The 11,723-nt window shown below is 42.0% G+C and overlaps 1 long non-coding RNA gene across 4 annotated transcripts; it reads right to left on the reverse strand.

Annotated features, from left to right (window-relative positions):
- Window positions 1-1,408: 1,408 nt before the first annotated feature.
- Window positions 1,409-8,863, reverse strand: LOC122210162. 4 transcript variants are annotated; one of them, XR_006197943.1, is made up of 5 exons: window positions 8,145-8,863; window positions 5,977-6,315; window positions 4,861-5,217; window positions 3,200-3,256; window positions 1,409-1,882 (listed from the first exon to the last, which is right to left on the reverse strand). It is a non-coding gene; the product is annotated as an uncharacterized LOC122210162 (long non-coding RNA). The 4 variants fall into 4 exon arrangements; XR_006197944.1 differs by having other exon boundaries at window positions 1,409-3,256; window positions 5,977-6,188; XR_006197941.1 differs by having other exon boundaries at window positions 1,409-3,256.
- Between the last annotated feature and the right edge of the window lie 2,860 nt (window positions 8,864-11,723).

Consider the following 11,723-nt stretch of genomic DNA (forward strand, 5'->3'; position numbering starts at 1 on the left):
CTCTTCCAAACCTCCAAACTCCTAAACAAAGTATTAGAGTTATACATTTTATTTCCTTAAGTTTGGACAATTTAGAGCAAGATTTGTTTACTTGAGGTGCTACTTCCTTGTCCTTTTTAACATTAAAATATTGGAAAGGACTAAGGCAAAAAAGGAACAGAACAGAATCTGTGTTCCAGTTACATCAGTAAATGGGTGCTTGGAGCATGTTGGTTGAATTGTATAGAAGTGTTTGCTACGGTGCTGGGGCCAGAGTTGAAGCCTATGATTGATTCTATAAAAAATTTGTGTTGTTTTTACAAAAGTACCAGAACCATCTGAGTGAGTGCAACTAGGCCCCAGTCATTAGCTTGAGGTACTTTCCCTGCAGAAGGAGCTTGTGACCTGCACCTTACACCCAAGAGGCTAGATGCCCCATCGGTTTCCTATTTCTTTCTCATTGGCAAGGAAATGCTTCTAAACCTTAGTCTTTTCCCCACCCTGAGGAGGAAGCTAAATTCCCCTAGATGTGTAGAGGAGGGCTCAGGGAGTCACCAAGACCACCGAGACCTCCACGAATCAGGGGGAGTGGGAGGGTGGGACTGTGAGGCACTTCCAGTGGGCTTCCGGGATGTGTAGGGGTCCTGAAGGCCTGGTGTTCTGCTCACGCTCTCGGAGCTCTGGTCTTCAGGTAGCAAAGGGGTCACGAGATGGCCCCAGCAGGATATGGAGAGAAGCGCCTCTTCCCCTGCCCCCACCCAGCCCAGCTTTGTGCTTTGACAAACCTAAACGATGGGATCTTCCAGGAAAGGCATTGGAAACAAAACATAAGACCTTAGCATTTTTCTGCCCTTGTACAGAATCCTAGAAAGACTTCACCAGTAAGTGCAGTTCTGGTGGCTTGGACCTAAGGAGAAAGATCATAACCTACAGAAGGTCCAGAAGAAGGAAACTACACAAACTGGGGGGGACCACAGATCTGAATCTGTCAGCTCACATGTAGTAGAACTAAAGAGATACTGGGGGTGCCTGGGTGGCTCAGTCAGCTGAGCGTCCGACTTCTGCTCAAGTCACGATCTCACAGTTCATGAGTTCGAGTCCCGCGTGGAGCTCTGTGCTGGCAGCTCAGAGCCTGGAGCCTGCTTCGGATTCTGTGTCTCCCTCTCTCTGCTCTGCTCTCCCCTGCTCACACTCTGTCTCTCTTTCAAAAATAAATAAAGATTAAAAAAATTAAAAGAACTAGGAGATACTATTCAAAATCAGAATGATACAGGGAGAAAAACTAAGGGTAATAAAGAAGTACCTACAGAGATACAGAAGATATAGCACATAAAAAATTATGTTTTGGAATTGATGTCAAGGACAGTTTTACCTCTTTACTTCTGTCTCTTGGTACCTCTGAGCATAATAAATCATGAGTTTGGTGCAGTATAGCAACTGTTCTATCCTTGGTGGGAAATAATACAAGTACAGTATGTATCACTGATTGTAAGGGTGACCAGGAGAAAATAGGACCGCATTAGCACAAACCAGTCACCGTCTAGATAAATTTTCAGCTTAATCCATTGGGGTTAAAATCTTGTTTCTAAAAGAAACACAAAAGTTACATTTGTTGTACATCTGAGGATGTGCTTCTTTCTGTGCTCAGTACCTTAGGAGGTATGCTGGTATACTCCAGCTGAGGTGACAAAATGCTGCAGACTGGGTGGCTTAAACAGAAATTTATTTTCTCACACTTCTGGAGGCTGGAAACTAGAGATCAGGGTGACAGCAGAGTTGGTCTACGGAGCCCTCTCTCTCCTTGGCTTGCTGACAGCTGTCTTCTTGCTGTGTCCTCATACAGCCTCTCCTTTGTGTGCGTGCACTCCTGGTAGCCCTTCCTCCTCTCACAGGGACATCAGTCCTATGGATGAGGGCCAACCCTATGACCTCATTTAACTTTAATTACTCCCTTGAAGGCCTCTTCTCCAAATGCAGTACAGTCCTCATCTGACAGATGAAGACGTGGAGGCACAGAGATATTTGACCGTGACTTGTTATCTCTGAAATGGAGCCTGGAGCCCGGGGTCTCCTAAATCCTAGCCTAGATAGTGCTCTACACTACAGTGAGAGAAAAGGTCTGCTTCTGATGTTTTCATAGCTTTCTAATTATCTTTCTGGCAGCAAGTTATGTAAACTTCACTCCCCATTTCAACATCTTCCTAGATAAATATGGGTGACTGGGATGTGGAAACTTGTTTTCCCAAAGTGGTCAATGCAATTCCAAATTGTCCCTGGTTAAATGGTGCTGGTGAGATACATGTATTAGTTATATCATCATGAGGAGACACAAAGGAAGCAGGTATTTGATCCAGAAGCGGCAGGATTTTAGATAGACTCCTCCTAACCTGCCACGGCCCACAAGGATGGTGCTGCTGTAAACTTGTATCTTGGAATTTGGCCAAAGGCCACTTGTCACTAATCAAAAGCCAGAGACCTTGATTGTAGGCAGGAGAAACCACACAAAGCAATCCTTACAGACAAAGAGAGAAGACTTGGGTCTCTCCTGTCCCTTACTCAATTTGGATTCTATCACAAGGCCACCCTGCTGCCAGACTTTACCACCAACCCCTAAAACTCACCCTATACTGAAGTGGGTGAACTCACGGTTTAAGCTGTTCTCAGTGTAACTCACTGAAATTTTGCATGACTACCTGTTGATTACTTTGCAGTTTTCAAATCTCAGACACTTGTTGCTTCTCTCTGCTTCCTTTTTACACAATAGCTTGAAACCTTGTTAGTTTTTTAACTGTTGGTGGTACCCTGTCACCTGGTTTTGCTGTCCTAGTTTTTAAGGAGGGATTTGGGAAAGTCAAAAACTATGCCCCATCACGGTCTTCTCTCTTGTGTCCCTTTGAAAGCAAGCGATACTTTCACCAAAATATCCTGACAGAGCGCCGTACATATGTATCTCATTGGCTAGAATTATAACACATGGCCATGCTTTAAAAAAAAAAAAAAACAAAACAAAACAGTTTGAGAATGGTGTTAAACTACGATTAGTATCAAAGAGTCACTTCCTGGAATTAGAGCAAAAAAGGAAGAGCACATAAGCACAGAGAGATGGAGAAACTGAACCTGAATGGGGCTCTGCCTGAAAGGAAGAAGCAAGGCAGCAGTGGTGGACAGGGGCACAGATCTGAGTAGAAGACTATGTACTAAGAGGGTTTTCAAAACTTACAGTAATCCCCAGAAAAACATTTCACATCATTGTTCTGGATACACAGTCACATAACCCCTGTAACAGAAACAAGTTTCATGAAATGATACTACATAGAAAATGAAATGTACATTCCAAATATAATTTTATTAATAAATACCATCTACCAAAGAAACCCTTAAAAAGTACAAAAACCACATTTCATAGCACTTTTCATTAAGTGCATCTCATCACACTTAATGCGATGGGTGTGCTTGCCTGTTCATAAGTTCATTCCAGTCAGGAACACATGAGGATAGGGCTACACGCATGTCAGGTGCACTGTTGAGCCTATTTCTTTTCTTTGTTTTTAATCGTGTCAAGATGGAAAATCCTAATTCACACAAATAGGTAGTTGTGAACGGTAATAGCAGCAATATGCTCTTTCTACTTAGCAGTGGAAATTCATCTTTAATTTTAATCCAGAATGCTGATAGACTTAATGTCTTATAATAATTCCTCAGTGTGAAGGATGAACTGAGCTGCAATAATTCATTCTCTTCTTCGGGCACCAAGTTTAACTCAATGATTGATTCTGGGGTTTGAAATACAAAGGGATCTTTCATCCAAATATTTTCCTTTATTGATTCAAATTTCTCTTCTGGGAAGTAATGATGAAAGGTTTGAGACAAAGAAGTGAGATGCATCAATATCTCTGATTTTATTTCTTTTAAGCAGTCTTCATTAATAACGTTCTCTTCAATATGCTGCAACAGTGTTGGGAACATATAGTAGCTAGGGCGATTGCTTTTAAGTCTTGCTTGCCACAACAATAATGTCTTTTGGAATCCTAGAATACATTCAAGATACTGAAATATATCATTGTTCTTCCCCGGTACTTTCAAATGTAATTCATTAAGAATGCCAAAAATATCACTCAAATATGCCAATTTTGTTACCCATAGGTCATCTTCAAGAATATTTGCCAAATGAGATTGCTTTTCAATGAGAAAAATGTAAATCTCATTCCTGAGTTCATATACTCTGCTCAATACTTTTCCTTGAGACAGCCAACGAACTTCTGTATGAAACAGTAAGTGGGTATGGTTAACTCCAATCTCTGAACAAAATATTTCGAGAAGTCGGCTGTTTAAGGATCTTCCTTTAATAAAATTAACAATTTTCACTGCGTTTTTCAATACATCCATTAGACCTGGTGGAATTCCTTTGGACACCAAAGCTTCTTGATGAATAAAACAATGATTCCAAAGAGCCTTGTTATGTGTTACTTCTAACAATTTTTCAATAACCCTGCTATGTTTCCCAGTCATATTTGCTGCTCCATCACTTGAAATTCCTTTACAGTTTTTCCAGTTCAATTTATATTGACCAACAATGCACTTTTCTAATTCGGTAAATAAATCTAATCCCGTTATAAGTGAATTTAAACTTAAACAACACAACAGGTCCTCTATAAAGTCACCTTGCCACACATACCTGACATAAATCAAGAGTGTTGGGCAATTTGCAATATCCATGCTCTCGTCAAGTTGGATTGCAAAATCTATACCAGACTGCAGCCGTGTAATAAGCATTGCCTCTAAATGTTTTGCAATTGTACAGATTCGACGAGATATTGTATTATCACTAAGAGGTATAGTTCTTAATTTATCAGCTGATTTATCATCAAAAATTGTACGTACCATATCCATACATGCTGGAAGAATAATTTTTTCAGCAGCCGTGTGAGCCATTTTCTCTTTTGCCACTCGATAGGCAACCAAATATGATGATAATAAGGCTCTCTCATTCATGGTTGTGGACCGACTAATAAATTGTGGGGATAATTCTATGCTATTTCTTCCCCTTTGAAAATGGCCTTCCTCATCTACATCTTCCGCCTCCACTTTCACTATCACTATGCCTTCCACCTCCTGGGTGGCCTGTGGAGACAAATCTGCGGTATCCCTTGATTCAGCAGTCATTGTTCAGGTTCGAAGAACTGGCTCACTTGATCCAAATAAGGTCCTAGATGTTTTATGAGGCCAGTTTTTGCTATCCTGCTGAGCAGAAAAAATTTAAAATAGCAGTATGAAAAAGCAACATTGTATTGCCATGCTGCTAACATCTCATCCAAGTAGCATGAAGACAATTCACTAAATCCGATGGCATGCCACAGTAGATGCCGAATAACTGCCATTCATGTTAGCTGTGTGTAGGCAGATTCAGTACATCACATTATTTTATGTATACAGCCCGTTTAATACCCACGGGAACCTTATGAAAGATACCAGTACCCCTATTTTAAGAAGCTGAGAAAGATTAATGTGCTAACAACACAGTGAAGTAGATTCACTACTCAAACCCAAGTCTGAAGCCCAGGGTCCTGTGCTGCCACACTGCCACCTAGTCACTATAAAAAAAGCTATCTGGGGGCGACTGGGTGGCTCAGTCAGTTAAGCGTCCGACTTCGGCTCAGGTCATGATTTCATGGTTCGTGGGTTTGAGCCCCGTTTTGGGCTCTGTGCTGACAGCTCAGAGCCTGGAGTCTGTTTTGGATTCTGTGCCTCCCTCTCTCTCTGCCCCTCCCCTATTTGTGCTCTGTCTCTCTCAAAAATAATCATTAAAAAACATTTTTTTAAAAAAAAAGCAATCTGGTCACTCTTAAAGTGACCATCCAAGTATGGTGGACAGGATTACCCATTGGGGCACAGAGGAAAAAAAAAAATTAAAACATGTATTTATATTTTAAAAATACTGAAACCCATTGAGCCTTTCCTGATAGCCCCATTTTTTGGTCCCCATCTCATAGCACTTACATTGTTAGCACTTGTGTTGCTGTTCTTATCTTCACCTTCCAACTATTAAATTTTCTTTCCTCATTTCTCTCCATTTTTAGTGATAGAGCTGAAAATTCCATCTGTCTCTGCCATTTAAAGATGAGGGAAAAGGCATCTTGGTCTTTGCCATCTGGGTCAAAGTTCTAAAAGCAGGGACGGGGGGAAGCACACGTTCCTAGACATGTTCCCTCCTGGTGGAAGTATGAATCAAAATGAAGTGAAACTCCAAGAAGGGAAACTCAAAGATAGAGGGCTGAGGTCAGGAACAGAGTCACTCCTCCCTTGAACAGACCTGCATGGAGTGGTAGTGCTCATATTCTGGGCAGAGCAACAGAAAGACTGGGTTTTATTTTACATTTCTTGAATGATCCCAGCACCTAGTCCTCTTTCGACTTTAGACTCACTGAATTGTCTCCATTTCTAGTTTGATAGATGTAATTTTTTGATAGCTTTTACCCTGAAATTTAATTTGTAATGCTTTCATGCCTTATCTCACCTAAACTGCCCCTCAAGAGTAGACTTGTCTTTTGCTGTCATCGTTGCCCTTCAGTCACTTTATGTAGTTCCTTGCAACCCGTAGACATTTAAAATATATGTTTGAATACAATGTCAATTTTGTGTTCATTTGTAGAAAGTTCAACAAATTCATTTTAGGCCTGGTATTTCAACACTTGGAAGGGCATGCCATTTATAAATTAAGAGACTGTGAAGTTATTTGTAAAACATCTGAGTAAGAATGGGAAGAATATTATAACAGTACAAGCTTAAGGTACATAAATAAATTATGTGTCTATGGGTAAGTTACTTATATATCCCCCAGCAAACAGTAAGGTTTCATTGATCTGCTTTCCATGTATTCTCCACAACTTCGGTTGACTGCATAGGATCTCTTCAACACTGATCTCTAAGTGTTTCCTTTGGTCCTCTGACACCTTCTCCAATAATGTATCTTTCTGGTGGCAGTGTGGGAAATGGAGATGGGGCATTAGGTTTGGCCCAGCTGGATTTTTCAGTTAAATTCATTTATCAATGAATTTACAAGTTGGAAGGGCCCTTTGAGATAACTTAGTTAATTTTACGTAGGAAAAAATGAATGAACCCCACTTGGTGGGGTTTTATTCAAAATCATCCTAATCGGTGTCAGACACAGCACTGGAAATGGCCTTCTAGTAGCCCAAAACATTTTCCACTGCATCCTCACGACCCCCTTCATTACTCACCACTTCAAGTCAAGCACAATTACCTCCCACAACTGAAAAATCCACCTGATGTCTAAAATCATACATTTAAAATTCATAAAGTTCAGGGGAGCCTGGGTGACTCATTTCAGTGTCTGACTCTTGGTTTCCGCTCAGGTCATTTTACACTTCTTCAGTTTGGGACCCACATTTGGGCTCTGCGCTGTCAGTGCGTGGGCACTGTCAGTGCAGAGCCTGCTTGGGATTCTCGCTCCTCCTCTGTGCCCTCCCCCACTGGTGCTGTCTCCGTCTCTCTCAAAATAAATACACTATAAAAAAATTAATAAAGCTTAGAAACTGCAAGGGAAAAGAGTGAGGTGTGTGTAATCTTTCCTACTGCATCCAAATAACTTTACTCACTAGGTTTCAAACACTAATTACCACCATTAATGGTGGTGGGCTTGGAGGTGAGCAAGTGATCTGCACACGTTTACGAAGCTTAACAAATTGGTAAAAACCCGCGGTGCTTGATAGCTTCCAGTCTTCCTCATTTTACATTCAGGATGTCTAGGAATGAGGGTGGGGGTGGGGAAGCCCTCACCACAAGAAATGCAAATACGGACAACTGGGGAAACAGAGAAATTGGCCTCGGATCCTGTCTTCCACTATCCCCTGGGGTGAAAACCAAGGAAAGAAGGCCTAGGAAGAGCCCTCAGCGGAATGCCTCTTCCCGGTCCCAGAGGCATCTCAACCTAGCCCGGAAAACAAAACGCATGCCTTTTCCGCTTGGATCCAGAGCTGTCTCTGCAGAGAGAGACGGCGCTCCCTACGGACGAGTCGGAACACAGGGCAGGGACATGGACCCTCCACCCCGTCGGGGGGCGGTGATGGCGAGAGGAGTCGCGGAACACAGCTGTACACATCCACCTCTGTCCCCACCCGTCCACCCTGGCCGGAACCACGTCTCACCGTGAACCCCGGAGACGTCTGGGGGTGCTGGGGCAGAAAAGGGAGGTGACTCTTGGGGGGAGGTGGCGAAGGGCGGCGCACTTGGACCCACACCCTCTGCTCGTCACAACCTTGATTGCGCGCACATCTGTGAGTCCCACAGAAGCCGGAAGTGCGTCAACACCTTTCAGAAGAGGGGTCCTCTCTAGGAACGCGGGAGGACTGTGGCCTTGTTCCCCACTGACGGCATTGTCCGGCTTTGGGGATCTCTCCCCTTAGCTCAGCTTTTCGCAGCCTGGTGAAGGGGGCTTAAGTTTCCTTTGCTACCATTCTTCTCAGATACTTATGTTTCTCCTTTTTGTTACTGATGGCAATAATCCTAAGAATTCTAGTTATTAAACCATACGACTACTTAGTGATTTTGTGTGTCAGAGGAACTGAAACAAAAATGTAGAAAGAAATATCAAAGTGAAGTCAAGAATGAATGGTTTCACAAAACCAAAGTCGTTGCTTCTCTGGAGACCGTGATTACGTACTGTCATTTGAATAGGTAGTAGTTTCAAAAATTTCATCTATGGGCAATAGACATTCTTTCCAGTACTAGACAGTTAAGATTCTGAGCTTGGCTAAAACTACCAGGGAGTTTTCGGCGTAATAATAATGGAATTGCTACAGTTCATCGAATTTTTTAAATTAAAATTTTAAAATGTTTATTTATTTTGAAAGACAGAGAAAGTGCACACGTGCGAGCAGGGGAGGGGCAGAGAGGAAGACAGAATTCCAAGCAGACTCTGCACTACCAGTGCTGAGCCAAACACGGGGCTGGAACTCACCAACCATGAGATCATGACCTAAGCCGAAATCGAGTCCAGATGCTTAACCACCTGAAGTCACCCAGGCATCCCCAGTAAGTCGAATTTTGCTGTCAAAATGTTATCACAATAATTATGGCTTTTACCATTACTTTAAGAGTAGATCAAGATACCTCACCTTTTATAAAACTGTAACTGAGACCTTGAAAGACTGGCACACTCTAAATTCCAAGACAAGTCTGAGCACAACGGAAGACCCACAAAAGGAATAGCCACATGCTACAGAGGGTACCAATGACTAGGTGATACTCTGAGTAACCTTCCAAGCCCTAAATAATATCCCATTCTCTTTGATCTTGCTGATATTGTCAGTTTTCTTTCTACTTCCCCATGACTCTTCAATAAACCACTCGAGTAAATCTTTGCTCCTTCATCACTGACTGGCTCACTAAACTACGGTCCTCCTTAAAGACCTCTTGGTCCTAGAACTTCTACATACTTCCTCAAGTCTCCTTCCAGTGTTCCAAATTGTCTCTAAGAGCCATTACATGGTTATACATTGTTTTTCTTCTTTGTCTAAACCCTGCCCTCTCCCCTTTGCCCCCAAGCCCCATTCCTACACTAAAGTACTTACAAGGTTCAGGAAGATAGGCTATTGAATGCAGACAGCTGGGTATGTTTTTGTATTTATGTAGTGTGTGTGGCAGGGACTGTGGGGGCCTTTATAATTACTCCATTCGTTGCCTACTGATCTACTGGCACAAGGAACTCAAAGTCGCCTGGCTTCCAGTTCACTGGAACATTTAATATATCTTCTAGAAATGTTCTTCCTGAGAATCAGAACCATAACCCAGAAGACTCTAGGTTTGAAGATAGGAAGCACAAATTCCACCAGTGAGTTACTGAATATTATAGTAATAGGGGCCACTCCTGTTTCAACCTGTTGGTTTCTATACCCAAGTAGTCTTTCTATTGGAGACACAACACCATATATGTTATTGGTTCAATGCATATCATTGCATATACTGTATCCTGGAGGACAGCTCCCCAATTTTCCAAGGTGTAATTTAGCTGTGTCTTCAACATGCCATTCCATAGTTCTATCAGGCTAGCTGCTTCTGGGTGATGAGTAAGAACCATGAATTCTGTGATTACAAGTTCATTGTCAGACCTCCTTGACTATAAACTGGATTCCTTGATTTAAGGTAGGTCTAACGGATAAGGCATTCTACAAACCCTCAGATGATGGTGCCTATGGAGACAAAGCAGTCTGGGAAGACAAACCCATATTTAGAACATGTATCAGTTCTACTGTAATATTTTACTTCTTTTGTATCTATTCATGCCTACTGTAATGGTGGACATATGGGAAAAATTAATAAAGTGCTTGACCCTTGGGAACCCTAGTAATAGGGGCGCCTGGGTGGCTTATTTGGTTAAGTGTCTGACTTCGGCCCAGGTCATGATCTCACAGTCCGTGGGTTCGAACCCCACATCAAGCTCTGTGCTGACAGCTCGGAGACTGAACCCTGCTTTGGATTCTGTGTTTCCCTTTCCCTCTGACCCTCCCCCACTCATGCTCTGTCTCTCTCTCTCTCTCTCTTTCAAAAAAAAAAAATAAACATTAACAAAAAAGTAACATAGTGTAAGATAAAAATTACAAATTTTGTAAGTTGGTTAATTGTTGCCACCTCTGTCATCTGAAGAACTGCTGAAAGAAAATTTTTCTCAAAAGCAAAATAATAGTCTTAAAAAAAATTTTTTTAAGTTTGAGAGAGAGCATGAGCAGGGAAGGGGCAGAGAGGGAGAGAATCCCAAGCAGGCTCTGTACTGTCAGTGCAGAGCCTGACATGAGGTCAAACTCACAAATCTTGAGATCATGACCTTAGCCAAAACCAAGAGTTGGACGCTTAACTGACTGAGTCACCCAGGCACCCTGCAAAATAATAGTCTTACCACTCTTTGTTAGGGATTGATGCCTACGGGAGAGAAATGGACTTCTAAGAGAGTGCCTCTTATTGTCCTCTTACTGGAGCAAACTGCCTGAGTCAGCTAAAACTCAAGACACAAATGCACCACTGCCATAATTTGCTAATAAGGTACAACTTGTGGGGAAATGGCAACTCAGGAAAGAACTCCAAACTTATAGCTATCCTAGAATATTAGAAGAGATGTTAATGAAAAGGAGAAATAATGTGTCATCTATTTTCCCAAGGACCTCAACAGGAACAACAGGTATCACTAGGGAGTATAATCACTAGGGAGTATATTTCTGTTCAACGCAAGAAGTTTCTAACTTGCTGTACAGCAAGCCATTGACTAAGCAGTTCATCTTCTGTGATGCTGACTCCCTTGCACCGGATACCGTAGACTAGAGAGATTGTGTCACAGTAGAAAGTTGCATTAGATCAATGACACTCAAAAAGGAAAGAAAGGGTAAGCAGATCAGAACATCCCAGAGACTGATGTAATTTGAAAAAGCATATACGATGCCACACTTTTTTGTGTGTGGATTTTCTTATATTTAATTTGAAATGTCAAATATCACTAAAGGATAATACTTGATTTGTAATCTTAAAGAAGTAATATCTGAAGACCCTTGCGAATCCCCTTTTTTATTCTTTAAGAGCCTTGCCAGGGGCACCTGGGTAACTCAATCGGTTAAGTATCAGACTCCTGCTTTCAGCTCAGGTCATGATCTCAGGGTTCATGAGATGGAGCCGTGAGATGATGAGCTCTGACCACGTGGAGCCTGCTTGCAATTCTCTCTAAATAAATATTTTTTAAA

The sequence above is a fragment of the Panthera leo genome, chromosome E3 (genome assembly GCF_018350215.1).
Source record: "Panthera leo isolate Ple1 chromosome E3, P.leo_Ple1_pat1.1, whole genome shotgun sequence".
In the NCBI taxonomy this organism is placed as follows: Eukaryota; Metazoa; Chordata; class Mammalia; order Carnivora; family Felidae; genus Panthera; species Panthera leo.